This window comes from Eutrigla gurnardus (genome assembly GCF_963514095.1).
Source record: "Eutrigla gurnardus genome assembly, chromosome: 1".
Lineage (NCBI taxonomy): Eukaryota > Metazoa > Chordata > Actinopteri > Perciformes > Triglidae > Eutrigla > Eutrigla gurnardus.
The window spans coordinates 30,168,301-30,195,832 of record NC_139915.1 but is presented as its reverse complement, the minus strand read 5'-3'; the positions used below and the strand labels follow the sequence as shown (position 1 = coordinate 30,195,832).

Genomic DNA, 27,532 nt, shown 5'->3' with positions numbered 1-27,532 from the left:
TGTGCATGACAAGTAGCAGAAGGGATGACCATTAGGCTGTTAACTTATGCTTATGCCAACTGTCCAGTTATTTTTGAATTAAAATCAAACGTTTGCGACAAGCCAAAATTACTGTATGTTTGATAAAAAAAAAAAAAAAGAAAGGCTAGCTTGTCAGCCATAAAATGTCGGAATATAAATAACAACAGAGTCCATGGTGGGATTCCAGTTATGTCAATGCTGATCGGATTTACTGATAACGTTAGAGAGAGTTGGTCCATTCACATGATCCAAACCGTGAAATCGAAGAAGCCATGTGCAAGCGCCATTCTGGTGCTCTAAGTCAGGGAGAGGCCAGATAAAACAACCCAGTGTTCTTCTGGAGATTCATTTTTGGCCAACTTGTGCTGTGATCTGCACAAAGTTTAGCAAGGTGTAACTTAACGTTATAGTGATTATGGGCACGATCCAACCAGTTACAAATGAGTTGTCACTGTTACCATGGTATAGGAAACCATATCCGGCAAAATAGTGTAACATTTATATATAACTAGCTGGCTTGTGGTCACATAACAAATACAACTGATTTGCTACTATTCCATAATTTTGGTGGTTCCTCATCCATAGCCTCCACCACACTTGATATCAACTTGACATAAACTCCATAGCTTACAATCACAGTGATAATTGAATCTGTTTATAGTAAAGCACTTTAATTTGTTTGCAATGAAAAGCTCCTACTACTTTCAACCTTTACTACTTCTAGATTATTATGTTACCAGCTACCTCTCTGTAGCTCACATCTCCTATTTGGAATATTATTAGTACCACAATAAATTATATTAATAGTAACCCTACTATTAATGTATGACATAATGTCATCTAATACATAGTATGTCAGTGATTCACAGTGGTATCAGAAAAGAATAGCACCAGCTGATGAAATGGGTTGCATTACTTGATGGTGTATGTTAACAATTCATTACATTGCTTTTGCAGAACATTGTCATTCAGGAGTGCTTAGCCAGACTGAGGGAAAGACTGCAGTGTGCCCTCAACAACAACCCTCCTGATCTTGATTATTTGGAATACATAGTGACCCAAGAGAGGACCTTCATAAATGCAATGGAGAATGTAGCTCTGCCTAATGATGTCTGTGAAGCCCTCGAACAACTGAGCAGTTTGTTAGACCTGCGGAATAAACCTCCCCCCTCCATATCTGTGGTGAGGAGCATGGGTCCCCGTGGACGTTTTAGACTCCAGGTCACAGAGGACCACCTCCAAAGTCTTCTTCATCTAGGTCTACCTGCCACATGTGTAGCAGACATTCTTGGAGTCTCAAGAAGAACCATCTACAGGAGGATGCAGGAGTACAATATGTCAGTTAGGAGCCTGTATTCCACCATGACTGATGATGCTCTGGATACTGAAGTGAGAGCCATCAAATCTAGACTACCTCATGCTGGATACCAGATTGTCAAGGGGTGTCTTGAAGCAGAGGGCCACCATGTACAATGGACCAGACTCAAGGCCTCTATGCATAGAGTTGATACAGAGGGCATCTTATCAAGAATGACAAGTATGGGCTGTGTTGTTCGGCGAAAATACTGTGTTCAAGGCCCACATTTCCTGCAGCACATAGACACCAATCATAAACTCATCAGGTGTGTTTGAATATAGCATGACTTAAAATAGTTATCGTTGGAATTAATTTTTATTTGTGGGTAATTATCCTTTGCTTCTTTCTTTTTAATTAAACCATGTCCTTTTTTTCACCAGATATAACATGGTGATATTCGGTGGCATTGATGGCTACTCTAGGAAGGTAAGTTTCCTAATGTAACAAAGTACATACTCATGAAAATATTGCTGGTATAATTCATAATTTTTTGGTAGGGTGTCCATCTTATGACAATCATCCCATAACTATTATTAGTACAATTCATGTCCGTTTTCCACCCTCTAGATCATGTACCTCAATGCTGGATCCAACAACACAGCGAGTACTGCACTTCAGTTTTTTCTGGATGGAGTGAGGAGATTTGGATGGCCTTACAAGTGAGTAATGCTGCAGTAAATTTATTTTGAATTATGTTTCTCGTAGTATCCTTTAAGCAATACAAATGATTTGTCAGCCGTTTATTAAACATGAAATTATCAGGATTTATTCAATGCTGCATTTAGTTTTCATGAACCTGTGTGAGGAAATTATCCAGTATTTTTTTGGCCTTTATATGGCTTTATTGATAGACAGGAAACAGGATGACAGAGAGAGAGAGGGGGAGTGACACGCAGCAAAGAGCCCTAGGCCGGGACTTGAGCCCGGGGCCGCTGCAGCGAGGACAAAGCCTTTGTACATGGGACGCCTGCTCTACCAACTGAGCTAAACAGCGCCCCATGAGTCAGTATTTTTAGTAGGGTTTTTTGTGGATTCAGTTGTATGGATACTAATTTCAAAATCTGATGTGTTACAGGGTAAGAGGTGACCAGGGTGTTGAAAATGTCAGCATTGCCCAGATGATGTTGACTGTGAGAGGCACAGGACGTGGAAGCTTTATAAGTGGAAAAAGCGTGCACAACCAGAGGTGAAGTATTCCTGTTGCAATAATGATTATTATCAAATTACCTCAAGATCCAAGTAGGTACATGACATGTCTTGTTATTGTTGGTGTGCCCTTCAGTGTGACATTTACTCCAGTTGAATTGCTGTTTGGCTATTCTTTTACATAGTTTGATTGACCCATGGGGAACTTTTGTATGTATGAATTGTAGAATCGAACGTCTATGGAGGGACGTGTGGACAGGAGTTACACACGTTTACTATGACGTATTACACAGCCTGGAGGAAGATGGATTCCTCGACATCTCGGATAATCTTCATCTCTTCTGTGCTCAGTACACCTTCCTCCCAAGACTCAAGGCTGATTTGGGCAAGTTTTCTGCTGGATGGAATGATCATCCTATCAGGACAGAGGACTACCTTTCCCCAAACCAGCTGTGGGAGCTTGGGATGCTGCAGCACCCCATCAGAGAGCCAGAGATGTCTGAGGAAAATGTGGCAGTTGAGTAATAATGCCAATGATATTGTTGTCCTGCCTCTAAATATGATTTTCTCAATCTACATACTTATAATACTATCTTCTCTTGGTTTTAGGGAATTCAAATTGAGGATATTGATTGGGAGAGCTCAGGGCTATCTGATGGTAACTCTGCCACCCCAGGTGTTACCGTACCAGAGATGGAATGTCCATTGACGACCGAGGACATTGAAACTCTATGCCTTGCCATTGATCCCCTTTCTCATTCATATAGTTTTGGAAGAGACATTTATTTGACCACACTCTCACATGCTATGTACCTACTTCACCATCATTGAAAGTCGTGTCTGTGCCAATCAGAGGACTAAATAAATTCATGATGATTCATGATTGCACAAGTCCAGTCTAGGACCCCATGTATCCTGGCACCTTATAGTCCACCTTCCATTCACAAAAAACTAATTGAAACTAAATAAATAATAACAAAATGGCACTAAATTTTTACACTCAATTATATTCACCTTTCCTGATGATGTAGGCACTTTGTATTTTGCTTCCATACTTTTTTATTGGTCACCCTCACATTCATTCTGTCAAGCTGACACAGCCACAGGGAGGAGGGAAAGAACACAGTGAAGGACATCTTCTCTGACAAAAACATTTTAATGGTGCGATGCCCATATGGAAATGCTGTTTGAAGCGTAACATTCAATGTAATGGCTAACAATGATGTATACTTTATAAAATATGTCAAATAAAATCAATCAATTAGCCACGCACATTTGTTATATTTTTGGTTACATTCCAAAGGATAAAGAGAAAGTTAATCAAATAACTCAATGTAACCGGATGGGTATCTCAAGGGACAGGACTAAAAAAATTAATTTGTTAACGTTATGGAATGGCAGTGTATATTGTTCATATTGACTGCTAATCAAAAACTAGCTATAGTCCTGGGTCATTAAATACCCCCATGAACAGAGAATTGGGTGAACTGACTTCAGTGAAAGACTGAACAAATATCTTAACCCAATGTATTACTACTTGAGCCTGAATGTATATGCATTGTACTTGAACCGTGAAAGAAAAACATTCAGTAGTCTATTTAGCACTGCATATTTGAAACCGCAACATTTCACCTAAACCCGATGAAATGCCTGCCCTAGATGGAAGGCCTCTGTCATCACTTGTTTGAACTCAGTATAATTTTGCATATGCTTAACAGGCAGGCGGATTGTATTACTACATGCGGCGACTGTTGGGTAGCAAACTGTATGTACACCATACTGGATGTGACAGGTGTGATTGAACTGCACAAAGACACTGAAGTTTATCTTCTCTTCTGGTAAGACAGGAATGTGGCCCTGTCCTGTGAGCCACTGCAGAAACGTACTGGGGGAGAGGTGACCTGGATAGTCACCCACCTCTGGATGTTCACCTTTTCAGAGACAGATAAAGCAAACAATCATGTAAATTAAATATTGGACATGGTTTACCTGTACTAGCAGAGAGGTAGAATTTGGAAATCTAATCTCTGACATACAGTAAGTGTACGTACAATGATAATGTAATCTACATGGAAACTTCATGAGATGTGTAAGACAGAGAAACTAAGTACACAGAGTTTACAAGAAGAAAACTAAATGAGCAATTACATGCTTCCAGCTCCTGCAAGAAGTCCTGTAGATGGTTCATAACGCTCACTTCCACCTGTTCTTTGTTGGAGCCCTTCTCACTGAACTCAGGATGGCACGCCGCAAAGACAAAGTCAGCATCAGCCTGGTGAGAGAAACAATTATCGTTATGAGTTTATCCAGAAAGAGAGAGCAGTGATGGTCGAGTGAGCTAGAGAGTTAATGAAAAGAGCAAGCGGCGCTGGTGAGAACAAAGCCAATGAATGAGAGAAATAAACTGTGTGTCGGTCAAAACAGACACACTGACAGCATAGGAGCAGCACACAGCAGAGGAGAGAGACGGAGAAGCAGCACATAAAAACACTGTGATGTTACCTGGTTGCTACGCTATGAGTCCCAACCTCACACACGCTGGCTGTGGGCTACACACCCACTGCCCAAAGGTTGACACACAGAAATGTCCCAAACACAGCAAAATAATAAGATAATCAGAAAAAAACTAAAGTCAAAGTAAAGGACATGATTGGTACTTGAGATAAGCTGATATTTTAAGTTTAAGACTTGGAATCACTATTGGCAGTTAAAAGGGGCATCAGTACATCCCTACTAAAGCCTACATTTATTAACTCACCTTCACCTCCACCCCAGGGACAAAGAGTGGTTGGCAGATGTTTGGGTATTGGCTCATTAGATCAGCGAGACCATAAAGTTTCAGACCTTCACGTAGCTGGGAGAGAAGGGGCAGCAGCCGAAGTATGGCATGAAGAACAACAGCACTAAAATATAGAAAGAAAAAAGAAATTCAGTATGAAGTTAAAGGTAAAAAAAATCAAAACATGAATATGAACATCTTTGACAAGTATCAGCATAGTGAAAAAACAATTATACCGAACAATGTCTTCTCTCTTTTCAACATTAACAGGTCCATTATAGCCACAGCTCAAAATTTCCTCAATCAGTTCAGTCATTGTAGCCTCTGTGGCCGACTCAACCTTAAAAAGACACACACACACACACACACACACACATACAGAAAAAAAACACTGAATAACATGTCAGGGGGGCATGATTACAGCACCTCCAGAGAGCATGTCAAAGTGTCATTGAGCAAGACACTGAACCCCTAACTGCTCCTGATAGGCTGGTTGGCGCCTTGCATGGCAGCCTCCACCATCAGTGTGTGAATGTGTGTGAATGAGGCAGACACAGTACAGCGCTCTGAGTAATCGGTCGACTAGAAATACGATACAAAAATGGAGTCCATTTACCATTCAAGAGGTGCAATAGCTGAATATACAATTGTATTTTTATTTCTTGCAATACTGTATTTAGGGCTAGGCAATATGGACATAATCATATATCACAATATCTTTGACCAAATACCTCAATATCGATGTTGTTACAATATTGCTTTCATTTGATATTTAAACATGGGATTTCTGATAAACAGTTATTATTAATGTGAATATGGTGACCAAGGAGGTAGAGATAGAGATAGAGATAGATCAGCAAAAACAGTTTGCAAAGTTCAGAAAATTGCATACCTTTTCCAAAATACAGTATCTAAATCCAGGAAAAGACAACACTTGTGCTATATCACAATATTAATATATCCATCACAGCCAATATCTATTCTCATATCACAATATTGATGTAATAGTGATATATTGCCCAGCCCTATCTGTATTGATTCTCAAAATCATTGTATTGACTCAATGATATCTTTGTCTTTGCTGGAGCATTCTGAAATCCAAGCACATTTTCAAAATATTGATGTTTAAAGCATCACAGCTCATTGAATCAGGACCCCTGAAATCCGACATGTATTGCATCAGAATATTGCTGCCAATACACAGCACATACAGTATGACACTATTGAGTTCCCACCCTCAGTGAAAGGGAAACATCCCTGAGTGTGTTCTCTGACTTTCTTGACCAAATCCCATATCCAGCAAATAAAGTAATAATGAATGTTTTGCTTAATTTGTGGTGTCTTAAACTTATGTGCCATGGACATTTTAGCTACAATTTTAAAAAGAAATTAATACAAATGTTAGTCAAGGCATTTCAAAGCTCCTCTTCTGGACAAAATGCAACTACAAAAATGTTGACTAACTTCCACTGTATTCCATGACAAAGGTGGGTAAAAACTAAACCCCATGACTATCTCGAATGAAATTAAAGTAAATTCCCTGATTTCCATGAATTCTGTGACAGCTGGGAATTCTGTATTACAAAGATGTGATGCCAAACATTTTACAGCAGTAAAACCCTTAAGACCTCTTACCTGGGAGATGAGTGATGTATACTGAGCATCAGAGACATCCTCTTTGGAAATGAGCTGTATCTGCAACTCCCCATCACACAAGTACTTGTAGCACCAAAGTTTGAGGCAGCAGGGTGGTGGTCCGCTTTGAGCCAGACTTGCAGCCCAGATTTCACCAGCACTCCTGAAAGAGACAGTATAAAATAATAGTAACATAGTCATGTCCTGACGACTAGGACATACTGTGTAAAGATCACAAGCCACAACATTTAGCCTACTGAACATAAATATCATTGCCATGATAACATTTCAACAAAATATTGTTTGAGGACTCAGACTTATGGACCCCACATGGCATACCTGAAGTTTGTTTGATCGAGATCCAACATGGAATATTTGGGACATTTTCCAGTCTGGTCACCCTCAAACAGCTTCTGCTCAATGCCTGCAACCATCTCTTTGAACACAAAGAATCACTCCATTCATGTAACTACTGTCACTTCTATTGCAACTTTTTTTAAATGTAATTTAAGTCTTATTTCAAATGTGTGTACCTGTGAGGAACTCCTTCCGTAGTGCCCCTGTGTCAAGGCCCGCCTCCCCTATGAACTTGATCCTTAACTGACTGGTAGGCAATGCCTTCTTTTGTCGCTCCATTGAGCAAGGCCCCGCTCCACCACATGGGATCTTGACACAGTGAGAGGAAATTCTTCCTCCTTGTTAACAGCGGCAGAGATGGCCTGCAGAACGTCATCAAGGCTGAGGGAGAAATAAATGCCTGTTAGACAGTGTCTTTCTGAAAAGCGTATGTAGTCTGTGTTTATTCCTATAGGTCAGAGGTTTTCAAACTGTGGTATGTGTACGTGTATGTGACTTATGCTTTCTATTGTGTGTAAGTATATGCACAATTGTGTCATAGACTTTTTTGTTGCTTCTGTAGGGTTATAGCTTACAGGTGATGCCTGGATTCTTTGACATGATAAGAGGTACTTGGCCCAAAAACTTTGAGAACCTTAGGTTATTAACTGTTGAAGGAGACTATAGAAGCGTACAAACCTAGAAATACTCATCTTGTGTTTTGAAGTTGAAGGAATGAAGTCAGCTTTGCTGAAATGACAAAACACAAGTATGAAGTTGAGAGTGAAACCCATATCCTCTGACCTCAAATGTAAAAAGGTGTACAATAAATTCAGTACAGAAGCCACATATAAAAGTTTAAGTTTTTTAATTAAAAATTATTATTTTTTTAATTTTGTTATGGTCAGGACTAACTGATCAATAAAAATCATATGGCAACACAACCAAAGAAATAGCCAAAAAAACCTTGTGTAGTGTTGAAAGCCAATGTATACTGTATCACGCACAGCACAGTCAGCCTTTATGGTAACAGCTCAGTCAATTTAAAAGTAATAAATCCAACTGGTCAATACATTAATCCATTGGTGGGAAGACAGTTGCTTGGAGGGATATCCCTAACTAAGATGCTACAATATCTTGACATATTTTCTCAATTGTGCTAAAAGATTCTGTTACCTCTCTCCACACTCGCTTGCATGTGCCTCCAGCTCATTGGGAGGAAAATTCTGGCCACAGATTGGGCACACAGTCTGCAACTGGAACCACTTAAATGTTTAACATAAAAAGTGGAGACAATAATACCTCAAAAATATACACTCAACACATCACAACATACCTCTGTGTTTGAGGACACAAAAAACAGATCTTCCTCCGTAGGCTGTCAAGAGGAATGAAAAAATTGAAAAAAATTGTGATGTTATACCAATATTCATTTCGCTTGATTGCATATATCTGTTGTTATTCATCTTTCAACAGATGTTTTTGCATGAACTGTTCATTAATTAACACAGCCTCATTGAAAATATAGCTTAAATACCTTGAAAATTCACATCACATCAGGTAGAATTGGCCACTATAAAAGTTATGACCAAATCCAACCTGTAATGATGAGCCTCCTCTTTGTTCTCTTTAGACATTGTATTCAAGCTTAATGGTGCAACATGTCAGGGGGGGAAAGTGACTGTTATGGGGATAGATTGACAATTTAATGTTTGCTTTTTGTCATGGATGGTCAAGGTGTTGAGAGAGAATTTCTCTAGGCTACACAAAAATGGCAACTGACAATTTCAGTAGTAAACGGTGATGAAAAAGAAATGATGTAGAGTACAGACTTGTCTCATATCTGTAATTGTGTAATATGTCCCTTGTACTTTGTCCAAACACTTTTTTACCCCAACCAAAATACCACTGATGCTTGAAAAGGTACCAACTACTTCACCTTCTGATTTGAGTTTACTTTGAAGTCTTCCATATCTGGTTTGGGGTGCCTGTAATCCAGGTCTTCATCACTAATCTGATGAAGGAGAGTAGCAAGTTCTCATTTATTATATGAAGACAGTCTATGAAGTGAGTATTATGAAAGCAACATTCACAATGTTGGACCCGAGGAAGGTCCTGATGGATCAAAACGTTGTCTATTAGAGATATCTAGTAGCAAGCTTAAAAGTGTGAGGCAGTCGTTTCTGTGTTTTGCAGAGTACAGCTATTTGTAATATAATGTGATCTCCCAACATTATCCATACAATGGGTCTGTACATACCTCCTCTGCACAAGTATCTGAAGGCTTACATGTTTCAACATGCAGCGCTAGGATTTGTAGTGGATAGTTGGTGTGACAGGAGTGGCACATTGCCTTTGGCATATTGGAGAAGGACCTGGAGTCAGGATGCAGTGGTTGAGTGTCTAGTTCCTCCTGTATTGGAGCAATATATAGGACACCCTTTCCGCCCGTACTTGCAGTCTTCAGCATTAGCCCAGTATATCCACTGTCCTCAGGAGACACCATATACAGTTTTCGAGAACCCCATCCTCCTAAAAAGAAAAAAGTTATTTAATAGTTGAATTCTGTTGAAATGGAACAGTACTCATCACTCATGATATTGATCCAAATGAATATACAACAAGATTAGATTTGCCATGGGTAAGTTCTATGTACCTGCTCCTTTGTAAATCAGCCAGCCCCCAGACACACTTCCCAGTTTTGGATATAGATCTTTGAGGGTTGAACATACCTTCAAGAGTAATATAAATCACACCATCATATTAATAAAAGAACATTGGTTTTGATAGTGGACTATATTAAAATATTAGATTAGAAAGATTTTCTTGTCAATGTTGCCTCACCTCATCATGAGTGTAGTTCTCAGGTATCAGCGTGGACCTGCGTCCCAAACCAGCTTGCAAATGGAAAATTTCTTCACTGCCTTTGGGAGTGCGCTCAACAAGCTTGGGCAAGAGATAAAATGTAAGTTGTATCTCTTTGACTGGTGTGAAGTGGTTGGAAGGCCCTCGAAGGCACCGGCGCTTTCCCTTGGCTCCAAAAAGGGCAGGAAAAGACCTGTGACGATGAGAATGTTTTAATTTGACATTACACAATACAAGTATACATCTTACTAGCTATAGTTTGTGAGAATTTAAATTGACGAATGTAAGGGACAACAAGTCAGTCTGACAAAGAAACCAAATACAATGAAGGACCTTGTCATTTCTGTGTGGACACTGGGTCGGCCATCTCTCCCTCTTTCCTGACTCCTTCCCTGTCTGCTAGAATGACACCGTGTTCGGAAGATGCATCACATTATTTTATGCTGAGTAGTCAACATTTAAATGAACAGTGTACAATATCTCAGGGGTCAAATGATTGAATTGTTATACATGTTAATCTGGGTTTGTGTTATTTGTTGTGAAACTAGACACAACACCTTGCAGTCTCTGGGGCAGTTTGCTGTTGGGCACTGGGCCCAACAGGGGTGGCTCTGTGTTGGGCACTGGGCCCAATAGGGCCAGGGGAAGGTGTTAAATTTGTGAGCAAATTTAGGAGGTGTCTTGCTGAATTGACCACTTCTGAGTTGTCTCCCTGTCAAAAGTATAAAAATGGAGCTGTAGGTTAGAAGCGATACACAATACATCATATACTTAATAACCCAATAATTATTAGTTAGGCACAATGATTGTGGCAACTCAAATCCATAAAAAAATTATGTAAATATTAATATTTTGCAGGTCCATAAATGTTTCAAATGGCTAGCGATACACAATAAGTCTACTATGGACTTTACATGGCAGCTAACAAGCTTGATTTAACCACAACTTATTTTTAGTAAAAATATCAGTGAAGTGGTAGAAAGGCACATTAGGCTATATCATTGAGAAAGGAAGTGGAAGAAAAATGAGGGATGACCATTAATGATGACTTGTTGTCATTTTGACACACACAGAGAACATCAAGAACCTCAACAGTCGTCATCTATGGCAAATTAATATAGTATTGAGATCCTCTTTATCCATCATGCAGAAATCACATAATATGCCTATGTTTTGGCCAATTACTGACTACATGAGAGCTATATTGCTACCATGCAGTGGAAAATGCCTGTGAGTGCTGAGAATGTGATTTTGTCTTTTTCCACTCAATCCAATTTTGTATCCAATACTAAATATTACTTTACTAAGTATTAATAATAGGTAGTTTTTTTTTTTTTTTACCATACCAGTATTAATAATAAGTAGTTTTTATACCAAACACAGAAGTCAGACATAAAATTATGGTGACAAAGTAGTGAACCATGGCAGAAGTATGGCCAATGCAGGCTGTATAGTGCAGCCTCAGAGGAACCATTCCACTGTGTATAAAACTGTGATATGCACGTTCAGGTTAAAAATGTGTACCAGCACAGTAACGTTACTGTATGACACCTAACATACAGACTTCTACAGGTCATAGTATGCTGTAACTTCTCAGACTGGAATGAAAGCAAGTACTACTGTATAAAACATAAAATACACACTACTACACATTACAGCGCTAAATCCATGTAAAGTTGGTCATAGTATTAGCATTGCATAGCATAGCATTGTAATTGTCTGGGTATAACTGTTAAGGATTAGTCTGAGTCCGAGGTGTTGCAAGAATAAGTGTTAGAAAGGAATTAGAACCATGTGGCTTGTTGTCTCGGTCGATTAAAATATAACTTCATAGTTATCAATTCAATCTCAAGTAACTGACCATGAACGGGATGACGTTTATAGTCCGAGTCAAAGTCAAGGCCAGGGGCAAAGAACGCTAGATAACTTACTGTGCATTAGCGAGTATTTTTATGAAATAGAAATAGAAATAGAAAAGCACTGTTGGAAATCCACATGAGATACACACAAGAGCCATCCACTTAATTAACAGCCTAATGGTCATCCCTTCTGCTACTTGTCATGCACAGCAACACTCAGCTGAAGCAATGCTAACATGCTAGTAGTCTAATGTAATTGTAAACATTATGATTTGTTTATGCTCGCTGACGAAACTAAACGATTCTACAAAATAGCTATAACATTAACAACAGTTAAACAAAAGCTCGTTAAAATATATGGTAAACTGCCATTACCGTATTTGTCCCAGCCTCATCCATGGTCAAGCCAGTCTGTCAAGCACTTCTTCCTCCGTCTCATGGCGGGTTGCAACCAGCCAGCATTAAGGTAAATTACCACTATGTCACATGCTCAAAAACGTAGGTGCTGATTGGCTGAAGAGGAGTCCTGTGTATCTGCGCTCGATTGCTCTTCCTCAACTACCCGGATGTCTGTCACAGTAAATTGAATCTGAATTTTGAGAACTGAATCTGAATTTTGAGAACTGAATTTGAATTGTGAGAACTGAATGTGAAAATATATAGAATCGAATTTTCAGTGAGGATCAAACATAGTTTCAGAGAAACTGAATTAAATTTCATAATCTTACATTCAGTTTCAAGTTTATTGGAATTCAGTTCCAAACTAATAAATTCAATTTCAAATTATAGTATTCAGATTCAGTTTTTCCAATGCAATGATTCAAATTAAACAATACAAATTCAAATTATGTGATTCAAATTCAGTTTCTAGTGGCACATATTTCAGCCCATACGCTTCCCTGATTCTGCGATCCGAATTGGCTGAACAATCTGTCAATCAAGCGAGCCAGCGCTTCACTCGCGACAGAAGGCTTGTATTTACTCTTCTTTTGGGTTGTTTTAGTGTTTTTACGATGTCTAAAGTAAAAGGAAAGACTTTGGAAGACGCCGTAGAGTTTTTCACCCGCGACAGTGATGAATCATTATCAGGGATGGGAGGAGGGGAGCGGCTGCAGCGCTGATGACAGGAGGAGGAGGATGTTCGTCCCAGGACATGATGCTTTGCTAGATTGGTGAGTATCTAAATACATTTTCACAATGTTATTATATTATTAATGCATTTATGAATAAGGAGTAGGCTCGATTTTCCAAAATAAAAGTGTCATGTGAATTTGTGGGATATGTATCATATGTACAGGATATGCGATGAATACAAAGTGCTAATTTACATCACTATGGTTACCTGAAAGTGGGGGTGGGGAGCAGATAGTGTGTGTTTATTTGCAGAAGAGTGGAGATCTGACAATGGGGATTTGATTCAAATAGCAGTCAGTGTACCTCAATCCGAGGGTCAGTGATATAATAATAATAATAATAATAATAATAATAATAATAATAATAATATAGCTAATGATTGTTTACTATGATCTTTGACATGAACTTGTTTCATTGGAAACATTCCGCTCTATTTTAAGAAAACGTCAAAGGAAAACTTTTGAACAGTGCCTATGTTCTTAATTTGTTACTGTAAATATATCTTCTGCACTTTATTTGCCTATCGACTTGCACTTTAGTATTTGCTTATTCACTCGCACTTTAGTACTGAATATTTTAATGTTTTCATGTTTGTTTTTTTGCTGCTTGTTTGTTGTTGTCTGTCTGTCCTGATTGTCATGACGTGTGCTGCTGCCTTTCTTGGCCAGGTCACCCTTGTGAAAGAGGTCTTGATCTCAATGGGTTTTTTATCTGGTTAAATAAAGGTTATAGAATAGAATGTGCCAAATGGAGTCTCCATATGGCCATTTGCAACTCCGTCTGGACATTGCCTAACACTCATTTTTGGGTATTTTTTTTTTGTCTACTTTCTACCAGTTGTTGGTCAGGCTTGGGGCTGACTCGCTTCACTCAAAAATAAAAAAAATTTAGGTGAGGCAAAAAATTGCAATTTCTCAAAATTATGAAAAAAGTCATAGTATAGTATGTCAAAAAAAGTCAGTTTAGTATGTCTAAAAAGTTATGAAAAAAAGTCATAGTATTGAATGCTGAAAAAGGTTGTGAAAAAGTCATAGTATAGTATGTTGAAAAAGTCATAGTATAGCATGTTGAACTAGAAAATTCCCCCGCCGGGAAATTTTGAAAGGGCCACGGGGGCTACTGCCAGAGTGTATATACATTACGATGAGATTCTTCAAGATTTCAAACGAGACGGAGTTGTTTTAGAGGCAAATACAGAGACTGCTTGCTGACTGAGCTGTCAGAGTAGTCCGTTTTGAGTATTGTGATGTACTTCAAAAACTGTCCACCAATCAGAGCACACCACTGGTGTCTCCATTTTAAAGTTTAAATGGAGTTTCTAGGTGAAAGTATGGCTGAGCTGAAGTCGTTTGACTAAAAAACTACATTTCCCATTACTAAATGTAGTTTTAAGTACATTCCTGTCCACCAATCAGAGCCCACCATTCGTGTCTCCATTTTAAAGTTTAAATGGACTTTCTAGGTGAAAGTATGACTGAGCAGAAGACGTTTGACTAAAAAAACTACATTTCCCACTGACTGCTCCTTCCTGTCCACCAATCAGAGCCCACCACTCGTATCTCCATTTTAAAGTTTAAATGGAGTTTCTAGGTGAAAGTATGGTTGAGCTGAAGACGTTTGACTAAAAAAAACTACATTTCCCACTACTAAATGTAGTTTTTAGTACATTCCTGTCCACCAATCAGAGCACACCACTCGTCTCTCCATTTTAAAGTTTAAATGGAGTTTCTAGGTGAAAGTCTGCCCGAGCAGAAGACGTTTGACTAAAAAAACTACATTTCCCACTACTAAATGTAGTTTTTAGTACATTCCTGTCCACCAATCAGAGCATACCACTCGTGTCTCCATTTTAAAGTTTAAATGGAGTTTCTAGGTGAAAGTATGGCTGAGCTGAAGATGTTTGACTAAAAAAACTACATTTCCCACTACTAAATGTAGTTTTTAGTACATTCCTGTCCACCAATCAGAGCACACCACTCGTGTCTCCAATTTAAAGTTTAAATGGAGTTTCTAGGTGAAAGTATGGCTGAGCTGAAGACGTTTGACTAAAAAACTACAAATCCCACTGGCTGCTCCTGTCCAGTGCTCCTGTCCGCCAATCAGAGCACACCTGCTGTCACTTCTCAAGATCAAAGCCACAGAGTGCCGTCACCATAGCAACGGCCCTCTACTCACGTGTGTAACTGCTTTCAAGCCTGTCTCTATCGCTCCATTTCGGCTTTGGGGGCGCTCCGAACAAAAGCTTGCCACGCTCACATCGAAACTCCTATCGCCAAGATTTTCGCACCGTTAGCGCCACAAGACTCGGCTGAAGACAGTGATGACTTTTATTTTTTCCTAGTGTCAGAAATGTGGACGCTAGGGCGAGTTAGAAATGCTGTTCATTTCAGGTTTCTTTGAAAATCTGCTTCTCAATTAACATTGGAGCGGATGAGGAGAAAAAAAGACTTGGCCGCGCTTAGAGGTTGCTAGTTAAAATTCTGTAAATCTCACAGAGTTTTTGAGCACATTGTGAGAGACAGGACAAGTTTGTCTACAAAATTGGAAAATATCACGTCTGTAGAGTGAAGATTGTGGCCGGGAGGAGTTTGGAAAGGAAAAAAATCTGAGAAGCCCTCACACTCTAAGCGATGATGTCATCCACTCTAGCCCAGAAGGTTCCGCGCAATACACACCCATTATAATCTCATGATTTCTCCCAAAACGATCATGGTCATTGAACAGTGATTGATCAAAAACTATATGACCTATTGAAACGTGGATTGACACACCAGGACACAAGACTTGTGTCTACGTTTTAAAGTTTAAATGGACTTTCTAGGTGAAAGTATGCCTGAGCAGCAGGTGTTTGAAAAGCTACGATTTCTGCTTTTTTTTTTTCACTCGTCCCATTCATTTCAATGGGAAAATTTCGGTGGTTTTTCGCGACTTACGTCGCGAAAAATTCGTGTCCGGCTAAGAAAAGTAATGGCACGCCGATCCCGATCGTACCGCACGTTTTGATATATAATTTGTCCTACAACTCTTATAGCTGTAGAAGTTTAAGGCACTCGAAATTCCGTAGGAAAAATAATAAAAACTAGGAAAAAATCCTATGAATAACAGTAGTGCTCGGGGCTTCGCCCCGTGGCCCTAATAAAAATGTTGAATGCAAATATAACTAGAAAATGCATTTCCTGCGGAAATACGTGGAAATGCTTTAATGCTGAAGTAACACTGAAAAAAAAGCTGAATATTTGAAGAAAATATTAAAAAAGCTGAATATATGAAGAAAATATTTAAAAAGCTGAATATTTGAAGAGAATATTCAAAAAGCTGAATAAGTGCAAAAGTATGAAAAAGCTGAATATTTGAAGAGAATATTAAAAAAGCTGAATATGCAAAAAGTTTGAAAGTATGCAGATTGCCATGCTTTTCAAAGAGGAGCATGTTAAAGAGGTTTTTAGGCTGATCTCACCAGCCACTCATCACAGCTCATCACACCACTCGTGTCTCCATATTAAAGTTTAAATGGAGTTTCTAGGTGAAAGTATGACCGAGCAGAAGACGTTTGACTAAAAAAACTACATTTCCCATTACTAAATGTAGTTTTTAGTACATTCCTGTCCACCAATCAGAGCACACCACTCGTGTCTCCATTTTAAAGTTTAAATGGAGTTTCTAGGTGAAAGTATTGACGAGAAGAAGACGTTTGACTAAAAAAACTACATTTCCCACTACTAAATGTAGTTCTTAGTACATTCCTGTCCACCAATCAGAGCACACCACTCGTGTCTCCATTTTAAAGTTTAAATGGAGGTTCTAGGTGAAAGTATGGACGAGCAGAAGACGTTTGACTAAAAAAACTACATATCCCACTACTAAATGTAGTTTTTAGTACATTCTTGTCCACCAATCAGAGCACACCTGCTGTCAGTTATGAAGATCAGTGCCCCACAGTGCTGTCACCATGGCAACGGCCCTTGCTGCGTGTGTATGACTGCTTTGGAGCCTCTCTGTGCTTCTTTCTATCGCTCAATTCCCCCTCTGCGTTGGGTCCGAACAAAAGCTTGCCACGCTCACACCGAAACTCCTATCGCCAAAATTTTCGCACCGTTAGCGCCACAAGACTCGGCTGAAGACACTGATGACTTTTATTTTTTCCTAGTTTCAGAAATGTGGACGCTAGGGCGAGTTAGAAAATGCTGTTCATATCAGGTTTCTTTGAAAATCTGCTTCTCAATTAACATTAGAGCGGATGAGGAAAAAAAGAGACTTGGCCGCGCTTAGAGGTTGCTAGTTCAAATTCTGTAAAACTCACAGAGATTTTGAGCACATTGTGAGAGACAGGACAAGTTTGTCTACAAAATTGGAAAATATCACGTCTGTAGAGTGAAGATCGTGGCCGGGAGGAGTTTGGAAAGGAAAAAACTCTGAGAAGCCCTCACACTCTAACTGATGATGTCACGCACTCTAGCCCAGAAGGTTCCGCGCAATACACACCCATTGAAAACTCAAAAAAAGTCTGAAAACAGCATCATATTTAAACACTGATAATTTAAAAACTGTAATAGATATCACAATGAAAAGTAATAGCTGAATAGCTGAAGGTTTTGTGAATGTTTTAAAATTTGAATGACGTCTGTAGGTGGAAGTATGCAGACTGCCATGCTTTTCAAAGAGGAGCATGTTAAAGAGGTTTTTAGGCTGATCTCCATAGGAATGCATTGAAAAAAAAATATGGAAAAGGCTGAATATATGAAAAAGTATGAAAGGTAGAAAAAAGGTTGAAGGTGAGCATAAAAGAGCTGAAAAGGCTGAACATTTTGATAGTTGAATGGTTTTTGTAGCTGAAAGTATGCAGACGTTAGAGGCGACTGAAAAACGTACGGAAGAAGAATAATAACTAGAAAATGCATTTCCTGCGGAAATACGTGGAAATGCTTTAATGCTGAAGCAACACTGAAAAAAAAGTAGAATATTTGAAGAAAATATTAAAAAAGCTGAATATTTGAAGAAAATATTAAAAAAGCTGAATATTTGAAGAAAATATTAAAAAAGCTGAACATTTGAAGAGAATATTAAAAAAAGCTGAATATGTGCAAAAGTATGAAAAAGCTGAATAGCTCAGGAGAATATTCAAAAAGCTGAATATGTGCAAAAGTATGAAAAAGCTGAATATTTGAAGAGAATATTAAAAAAAGCTGAATATTTAAAAAGTTTGAAAAAGCTGAATAGCTGAAGAGCATATTCAAAAAGTTGAATATGCAAAAAGTTTGAAAAAGCTGAATAGCTGTAGAGAATATTCCAAAAGCTGAATATGTGAAAAGTATGAAAAAGCTGAATAGTTGAAGAGAATATTCAAAAAGTTGAATATATGAAAAGTATGAAAAAGCTGAATAGCTGTAGAGAATATTCCAAAAGCTGAATATGTGAAAAGTAAGATAAAGCTGACTGTGTGCAAAATTATGAAAAAAGCTAAATATTTGAAAATAATATTAAGAAAGCTAAATATCTGCAAACGTATGAAATAAGCTAAATAGCTGAACAAATATGAAAAACCTAATTATTACAAAAAATATGAAAGGCAAAAAAATGTTGAAGAAAAGTTGAAATGTCCTTAAAAAGCTGAACATTTTAATATTTGAATGTTCTTTTTGTTTGTAGTATTAGTAGGGTACTAATAGAAGTAGAAGGAGTAGTATCAGTAGTAGGCTAGTAGTAGAAGTATTAGAAGTAGTATCAGTAGTAGGCTAGTAGTAGTAGTAGTAGTACTAGTACTACTACAAGTAGTGGAGGTAGAATCAGTATTAGGCTAGTAGTAGTAGTATTAGTACTAGTACAAGTACAAGTAGTGGACATGGTATCAGTAGTAGGCTAGTAGCAAAAGGAGTAGTAGTACAAGTGAAAGTTCAAGTAGTTGACGTAGTATCAGTAGTAAACTAGAAGTAGTACCAGTACTAGTACAAGTACAAGTAGTGGACATGGTATCAGTAGTAAGCTAGTAGCAAAGGAGTAGAAGTACTAGTACAAGTTCAAGTAGTGGACGTAGTATCAGCAGTAGAAGAAGTAGTAGTAGTACAAGTACTACTATAAGTAGTGGAGGTAGTATCAGTAGTAGGCTAGTAGTAGAAGTATTAGAAGTAGTATCAGTAGTAGGCTAGTTGTAGTAGTAGTAGTAGTAGTAGTACTAGTACTACTACAAGTAGCGGAGGTAGTATCAGTAGTAGGCTCGTAGCAAAAGGAGGTAGTAGTACAAGTAAAAGTTTAAATAGTGGACATAGTATCAGTAGTAGAAGTAGTAGTAGTACTAGTACTACTACAAGTAGTGGAGGTAGTATCAGTAGTAGGCTAGTAGTAGTAGTAGTAGTACTATTACAAATAGTGGACATAGTATCAGTAGTAGTACTAGTACAAGTTCAAGTAGTGGACGTAGTATCAGTAGTAGAAGAAGTTGTAGTAGTATTACGCTACAAGCAGTGGAGGTAGTATCAGTAGTAGGCTAGTAGTAGAAGTATTAGAAGTAGTATCAATAGTAGTCTAGTAGTAGAAGTAGTAGTACTAGTACTACTACAAGTAGTGGAGGTAGTATCAGTAGTAGGCTAGTAGTAGTAGTAGTAGTAGTAGTAGTAGTAGTAGTACTTTTACAAATAGTGGACATAGTATCAGTAGTAGTACTAGTACAAGTTCAAGTAGTGGACGTAGTATCAGTTGTAGAAGAAGTTGTAGTAGTATTACTACTACAAGTAGTGGAGGTAGTATCAGTACAAGGCTAGTAGTAGAAGTAGTAGTACTAGTACTAGTACTACTACAAGTAGTGGAGGTAGTATCAGTAGTAGGCTAGTAGTAGTAGTATTAGTAGTAGTACTATTACAAGTAGTGGACATAGTATCAGTAGTTGGCTAGTAGTAGAAGTATTAGAAGTAGTATCAGTAGTAGGCTAGTTGTAGTAGTAGTAGTAGTAGTACTAGTACTACTACAAGTAGTGGATGTAGTATCAGTAGTAGGCTAGTAGCAAAAGGAGTAGTAGTACAAGTAAAAGTTTAAGTAGTGGACGTAGTATCAGTAGTAGAAGTAGTAGTACTAGTACTACTACAAGTAGTGGAGGTAGTATCAGTAGTAGGCTAGTAGTAGTAGTAGTACTATTACAAGTAGTGGATATAGTATCAGTAGTAGTACTAGTACAAGTTCAAGTAGTGGACGTAGTATCAGTAGTAGAAGAAGTTGTAGTAGTATTACTACTACAAGCAGTGGAGGTAGTATCAGTAGTAGGCTAGTAGTATAAGTATTAGAAGTAGTATTAGTAGTAGTCTAGTAGTAGAAGTAGTAGTAGTAGTAGTACTATTACAAGTAGTGGACGTAGTATCAGTAGTAGAAGAAGTTGTAGCAGTATTACTACTACAAGCAGTGGAGGTTGTATCAGTATTAGGCTAGTAGTATACGTATTAGAAGTAGTATCAGTAGTAGAAGTATTAGTACTAGTACTAGTACTACTACAAGTAGTGGAGGTAGTACTAGTACTACTACAAGTAGTGGAGGTAGTATCAGTAGTAGAAGAAGTTGTAGTAGTATTACTACTACAAGCAGTGGAGGTAGTATCAGTATTAGGCTAGTAGTATAAGTATTAGAAGTAGTATCAGTAGTAGTCTAGTAGTAGAAGTAGTATTACTAGTACTAGTACTACTACAAGTAGTGGACGTAGTATCAGCAGTAGAAGAAGTAGTAGTAGTACTAGTACTACTACAAGTAGTGGAGGTAGTATCAGTAGTAGGCTAGTAGTAGAAGTATTAGAAGTAGTATCAGTAGTAGGCTAGTAGTAGTAGTAGTAGTAATACTAGTACTACTACAAGTAGTGTACATAGTATCAGTAGTAGGCTAGTAGTAGCAGTAGTACAAGTACAAATAGTGGACGTAGTATCAGTAGTAGGCTAGCAGAATAAGTAGTAGTAGTACTAGTACAAGTATGAGCAGTGGACGTAGTATCACTAGTAGGCTAGTAGTAGAAGCAGTTGTAGTACTAGTACAAATACAAGTAGGGGACGTAGTATCAGTAGTAGGCTAGTAGGAGAAGTAGTAGTAGTAGTAGTCAGACAGACAGAGAGTGAGACAGAGAGAGATAGACAGACTTGTGTCTACATTTTAAAGTTTAAATGGAGTTTCTAGGTGAAAGTATGCCTGAACTACAAAGAACTACAAATCCCACTGACTGCTCCTGTCTGCTGCTCCTGTCAGCCAATCAGAGCACACCTGCTGTCACTTCTAAAGATCAAAGCCACAGAGATCAAAGCCCTCTATGCGTGTGTGTAACTGCCTCTCACTATCGCTCCATTACGGCTTTGCGGGCGCTCCGAACAAAAGCTTGCCACGCTCACACCGAAACTCCCATCGCCAAAATTTTCACACCGTTAGCGCCACAAGACTCTGCTGAAGACAATGATCACTTTTATTTTTTCCTAGTGTCAGAAATGTGGACGCTAGGGCGAGTTAGAAATGGCCCTGCTTTCAGGTTTCTGTGAAAATCTGTTTCTCAATTTGTATGGCAGCCCATTGGGAGAAAAAACCGACATGGCCGCGCTTAGAGGTTGCTAGTTCAAATTCTGTAAATCTCACAGAGTTTTTGAGCACATTGATAGAGACAGGACAAGTTTGTCTACAAAATTGGAAAATATCACATCTGTAACGTGAAAATTGTGGCCGGGAGGAGTTTGGAAAGAAAAAAAAGCTGAAGTGTGTTGGGCTGCTCTCACACTCTAAGCGATGATGTCACCCACTCTAGCTGGCGCAATACACACCCATTATAAACTCTGATGAGGTCTGAAAAAAACATAAAACATAAACTGTGATTATAGAGAAACTGTAAAAGATATCAAAACACTGAGTAATATGGTTACAGTTCAAAGTCTTGTAGGTTGTTTAAAGTTTAAATGGAGTCTGTAGGTGGAAGTATGTGAAAGGAGTCGGAGTTCAAAGAGGAGGATGTTAAAGAGGTTTTCAGGCTGATCTCCATAGGAATGCATTGAAAAAAAAATATGGAAAAGGCTGAATATATGAAAAAGTATGAAAGGTAGAAAAAAGGTTGAAGGTGAGCATAAAAGAGCTGAAAAAGCTGAACATTTTGATAGTTGGATGGTTTTTGTAGCTGAAAGTATGCAGAAGTTAGAGGCGACTGAAAAACGTACGGAAGAAGAAAAATAAAAAAAACTAGAAAATGCATTTCCTGCGGAAATACGTGGAAATGCTTTAATGCTGAAGCAACACTGAAAAAAAAGCTGAATATTTGAAGAAAATATTAAAAAAGCAGAGTATTTGAAGAAAATATTAAAAAAGCTGAATATTTCAAGAGAATATTCAAAAAAGCTGAATATGTGCAAAAGTTTGAAAAAGCTGAATAGTTGAAGAGAATATTAAAAAAGCTGAATATGTGCAAACGTTTGAAAAAGCTGAATAGTTGAAGAGAATATTCAAAAAGCTGAATAGTTGAAGGGAATTTTGAAAAAGCTGAATAGTTGAAGAGAATATTCAAAAAGCTGAATAGTTGAAGAGAATTTTGAAAAAGCTGAACATGTGCAAAATTATGAAAAAAGCTAAATATTTGAAAATAATATTAAGAATGCTTAATATCTGCAAATGTATGAAATAAGCTAAATAGCTGAACAAATATGAAAAACCTGAATATTTGAAAAGAATATGAAAGGCAAAAAAATGTTGAAGACATGTTGAAATGTCCATAAAGAGCTGAACATTTTAATATTTGAATGCTCTTTTTGTTTTTAGTATTAGTAGGGTACTAATAGAAGTAGTAGGAGTAGTATCAGTAGTAGTAGTAGTAGTAGCAGTAATACTAGTATTATTAGTAAAAGTAGTATTAGTAGTAGCAGTAGTATTAGCAGTAGTACTAGTAATATTAGTACAAGTATTAGTATTATTAGTAGTAGTAGAAGTAGAAGTACTACTAGTACTAGTAATATTAGTACAAGTATTAGTAGTATTAGTAGTAGTAGAAGTAGAAGTACTAGTAGTAGTAGTCCTAGTACTACTACAAGTAGTGGAGGTAGTATCAGTAGTAAACTAGAAGTAGTACTAGTACTAGTACAAGTACAAGTAGTGGACATGGTATCAGTAGTAGGCTAGTAGCAAAAGGAGTAGTAGTACGAGTAAAAGTTCAAGTAGTGGACGTAGTATCAGTAGTAGACGTAGTAGTAGTACTAGTACTACTACAAGTAGTGGAGGTAGTATCAGTAGTAGGCTAGTAGTAGTACTAGTAGTACTATTACAAGTAGTGGACATAGTATCAGTAGTAGTACTAGTACAAGTTCAAGTAGTGGACGTAGTATCAGTAGTAGAAGAAGTAGTAGTAGTAGTAGTACTACTACAAGTAGTGGAGGTAGTATCAGTAGTAGGCTAGTACTAGTAGTATTAGTAGTAGTACTATTACAAGTAGTGGACATAGTATCAGTAGTAGGCTAGTAGTAGTAGTACTAGTACAAGTACAAGCAGTGGACGTAGTATCAGTAGTAGGCTAGTAGTAGAAGTAGTAGTAGTAGTAGTCAGACAGACAGAGAGTGAGACAGAGAGAGATAGACAGACTTGTGTATACATTTTAAATTTTAAATGGAGTTTCTAGGTGAAAGTATGTTTGAGCAGACGATGTTTGACAAAAAAAACTACAAATCCCACTGACTGCTCCCGTCTGCCAATCAGAGCACACCTGCTGTCACTCTCAAGATCAAAGCCACAGAGATCAAAGCCATCTACGCGCCTGTGTAACTGTCTAGAGCCTGTCTCTATTCCTCCATTTCGGAGGGTCCGAACAAAAGCTTCTCACGCTCACACCGAAAGTCGTATTGCCAAAATGTTCGCACCGTTAGCGCCACAAGACTCTGCTGAAGACACTGATGACTTTTATTTTTTCCTAGTGTCAGAAATGTGGACGCTAGGGCGAGTTAGAAATGCTGTTCATATCAGGTTTCTTTGAAAATCTGCTTCTCAATTAACATTGGAGCGGATGAGGAGAAAAAAAGGACTTGGCCGCACTTAGAGGTTGCTAGTTCAAATTCTGTAAATCTCACAGAGATTTTGAGCACATTGTGAGAGACAGGACAAGTTTGTCTACAAAATTGGAAAAGATCACGTGTGTAGAGTGAAAATTGTGGCCGGGAGGAGTTTGGAAAGGAAAAAAATCTGAAGTATGACGAGGAGCTCTCACACTCTAACGATGATGTCACGCACTCTAGCAGGCGCAATACACACCCATTGTAAACTCTGATCAGGTCTTAAAAAACCATCAAACATAAACTGTGATTATAGAAAAACTGTAAAAGATATCAAAACACTGAGTAATAGTGTTATAGTTCAAAGTCTTGTAGGTTGTTTAAAGTTTAAATGGAGTCTGTAGGTGGAGGTATGTGAAAGTATTCGGAGTTCAAAGAGGAGGATGTTAAAGAGGTTTTTAGGCTGATCTCCATAGGAATGCATTGAAAAAAAAATATGGAAAAGGCTGAATATATGAAAAAGTATGAAAGGTAGAAAAAAGGTTGAAGGTGAGCATAAAAGAGCTGAAAAAGCTGAACATTTTGATAGTTGAATGGTTTTTGTAGCTGAAAGTATGCAGAAGTTAAAGGCGACTGAAAAACGTACGGAAGAAGAAAAATAAAAAAAACTAGAAAATGCATTTCCTGCGGAAATACGTGGAAATGCTTTAATGCTGAAGCAACACTGAAAAAAAAGTAGAATATTTGAAGAAAATATTAAAAAAGCTGAATATTTGAAGAAAATATTAAAAAAGCTGAATATTTGAAGAAAATATTAAAAAAGCTGAACATTTGAAGAGAATATTAAAAAAAGCTGAATATGTGCAAAAGTATGAAAAGCTGAATAGCTCAGGAGAATATTCAAAAAGCTGAATATGTGCAAAAGTATGAAAAAGCTGAATATTTGAAGAGAATATTAAAAAAAGCTGAATATTTAAAAAGTTTGAAAAAGCTGAATAGCTGAAGAGCATATTCAAAAAGTTGAATATGCAAAAAGTTTGAAAAAGCTGAATAGCTGTAGAGAATATTCCAAAAGCTGAATATGTGAAAAGTATGAAAAAGCTGAATAGTTGAAGAGAATATTCAAAAAGTTGAATATATGAAAAGTATGAAAAAGCTGAATAGCTGTAGAGAATATTCCAAAAGCTGAATATGTGAAAAGTAAGATAAAGCTGACTGTGTGCAAAATTATGAAAAAAGCTAAATATTTGAAAATAATATTAAGAAAGCTAAATATCTGCAAACGTATGAAATAAGCTAAATAGCTGAACAAATATGAAAAACCTAATTATTACAAAAAATATGAAAGGCAAAAAAATGTTGAAGAAAAGTTGAAATGTCCTTAAAAAGCTGAACATTTTAATATTTGAATGTTCTTTTTGTTTGTAGTATTAGTAGGGTACTAATAGAAGTAGAAGGAGTAGTATCAGTAGTAGGCTAGTAGTAGAAGTATTAGAAGTAGTATCAGTAGTAGGCTAGTAGTAGTAGTAGTAGTACTAGTACTACTACAAGTAGTGGAGGTAGAATCAGTATTAGGCTAGTAGTAGTAGTATTAGTACTAGTACAAGTACAAGTAGTGGACATGGTATCAGTAGTAGGCTAGTAGCAAAAGGAGTAGTAGTACAAGTGAAAGTTCAAGTAGTTGACGTAGTATCAGTAGTAAACTAGAAGTAGTACCAGTACTAGTACAAGTACAAGTAGTGGACATGGTATCAGTAGTAAGCTAGTAGCAAAGGAGTAGAAGTACTAGTACAAGTTCAAGTAGTGGACGTAGTATCAGCAGTAGAAGAAGTAGTAGTAGTACAAGTACTACTATAAGTAGTGGAGGTAGTATCAGTAGTAGGCTAGTAGTAGAAGTATTAGAAGTAGTATCAGTAGTAGGCTAGTTGTAGTAGTAGTAGTAGTAGTAGTACTAGTACTACTACAAGTAGCGGAGGTAGTATCAGTAGTAGGCTCGTAGCAAAAGGAGTAGTAGTACAAGTAAAAGTTTAAATAGTGGACATAGTATCAGTAGTAGAAGTAGTAGTCGTACTAGTACTACTACAAGTAGTGGAGGTAGTATCAGTAGTAGGCTAGTAGTAGTAGTAGTAGTACTATTACAAATAGTGGACATAGTATCAGTAGTAGTACTAGTACAAGTTCAAGTAGTGGACGTAGTATCAGTAGTAGAAGAAGTTGTAGTAGTATTACGCTACAAGCAGTGGAGGTAGTATCAGTAGTAGGCTAGTAGTAGAAGTATTAGAAGTAGTATCAATAGTAGTCTAGTAGTAGAAGTAGTAGTACTAGTACTACTACAAGTAGTGGAGGTAGTATCAGTAGTAGGCTAGTAGTAGTAGTAGTAGTAGTAGTAGTAGTAGTAGTACTTTTACAAATAGTGGACATAGTATCAGTAGTAGTACTAGTACAAGTTCAAGTAGTGGACGTAGTATCAGTTGTAGAAGAAGTTGTAGTAGTATTACTACTACAAGTAGTGGAGGTAGTATCAGTACAAGGCTAGTAGTAGAAGTAGTAGTACTAGTACTAGTACTACTACAAGTAGTGGAGGTAGTATCAGTAGTAGGCTAGTAGTAGTAGTATTAGTAGTAGTACTATTACAAGTAGTGGACATAGTATCAGTAGTTGGCTAGTAGTAGAAGTATTAGAAGTAGTATCAGTAGTAGGCTAGTTGTAGTAGTAGTAGTAGTAGTACTAGTACTACTACAAGTAGTGGATGTAGTATCAGTAGTAGGCTAGTAGCAAAAGGAGTAGTAGTACAAGTAAAAGTTTAAGTAGTGGACGTAGTATCAGTAGTAGAAGTAGTAGTACTAGTACTACTACAAGTAGTGGAGGTAGTATCAGTAGTAGGCTAGTAGTAGTAGTAGTACTATTACAAGTAGTGGATATAGTATCAGTAGTAGTACTAGTACAAGTTCAAGTAGTGGACGTAGTATCAGTAGTAGAAGAAGTTGTAGTAGTATTACTACTACAAGCAGTGGAGGTAGTATCAGTAGTAGGCTAGTAGTATAAGTATTAGAAGTAGTATCAGTAGTAGTCTAGTAGTAGAAGTAGTAGTAGTAGTAGTACTATTACAAGTAGTGGACGTAGTATCAGTAGTAGAAGAAGTTGTAGCAGTATTACTACTACAAGCAGTGGAGGTTGTATCAGTATTAGGCTAGTAGTATACGTATTAGAAGTAGTATCAGTAGTAGAAGTAGTAGTACTAGTACTAGTACTACTACAAGTAGTGGAGGTAGTACTAGTACTACTACAAGTAGTGGAGGTAGTATCAGTAGTAGAAGAAGTTGTAGTAGTATTACTACTACAAGCAGTGGAGGTAGTATCAGTATTAGGCTAGTAGTATAAGTATTAGAAGTAGTATCAGTAGTAGTCTAGTAGTAGAAGTAGTATTACT

At 37.6% G+C, this 27,532-nt stretch overlaps 2 long non-coding RNA genes across 2 annotated transcripts in view; both read right to left on the bottom strand.

The window, feature by feature from the left end:
• Nucleotides 1–27,532, bottom strand: part of LOC311031050 — a 544,877-nt gene that overhangs the window by 101,540 nt on the left and 415,805 nt on the right. The window lies entirely within an intron of this gene.
• LOC311011330 lies at nt 4,186–5,493 on the bottom strand. The gene is made up of 3 exons (XR_014596880.1): nt 5,283–5,493; nt 4,673–4,796; nt 4,186–4,455 (listed from the first exon to the last, which is right to left on the bottom strand). It is a non-coding gene; the product is annotated as an uncharacterized lncRNA (long non-coding RNA).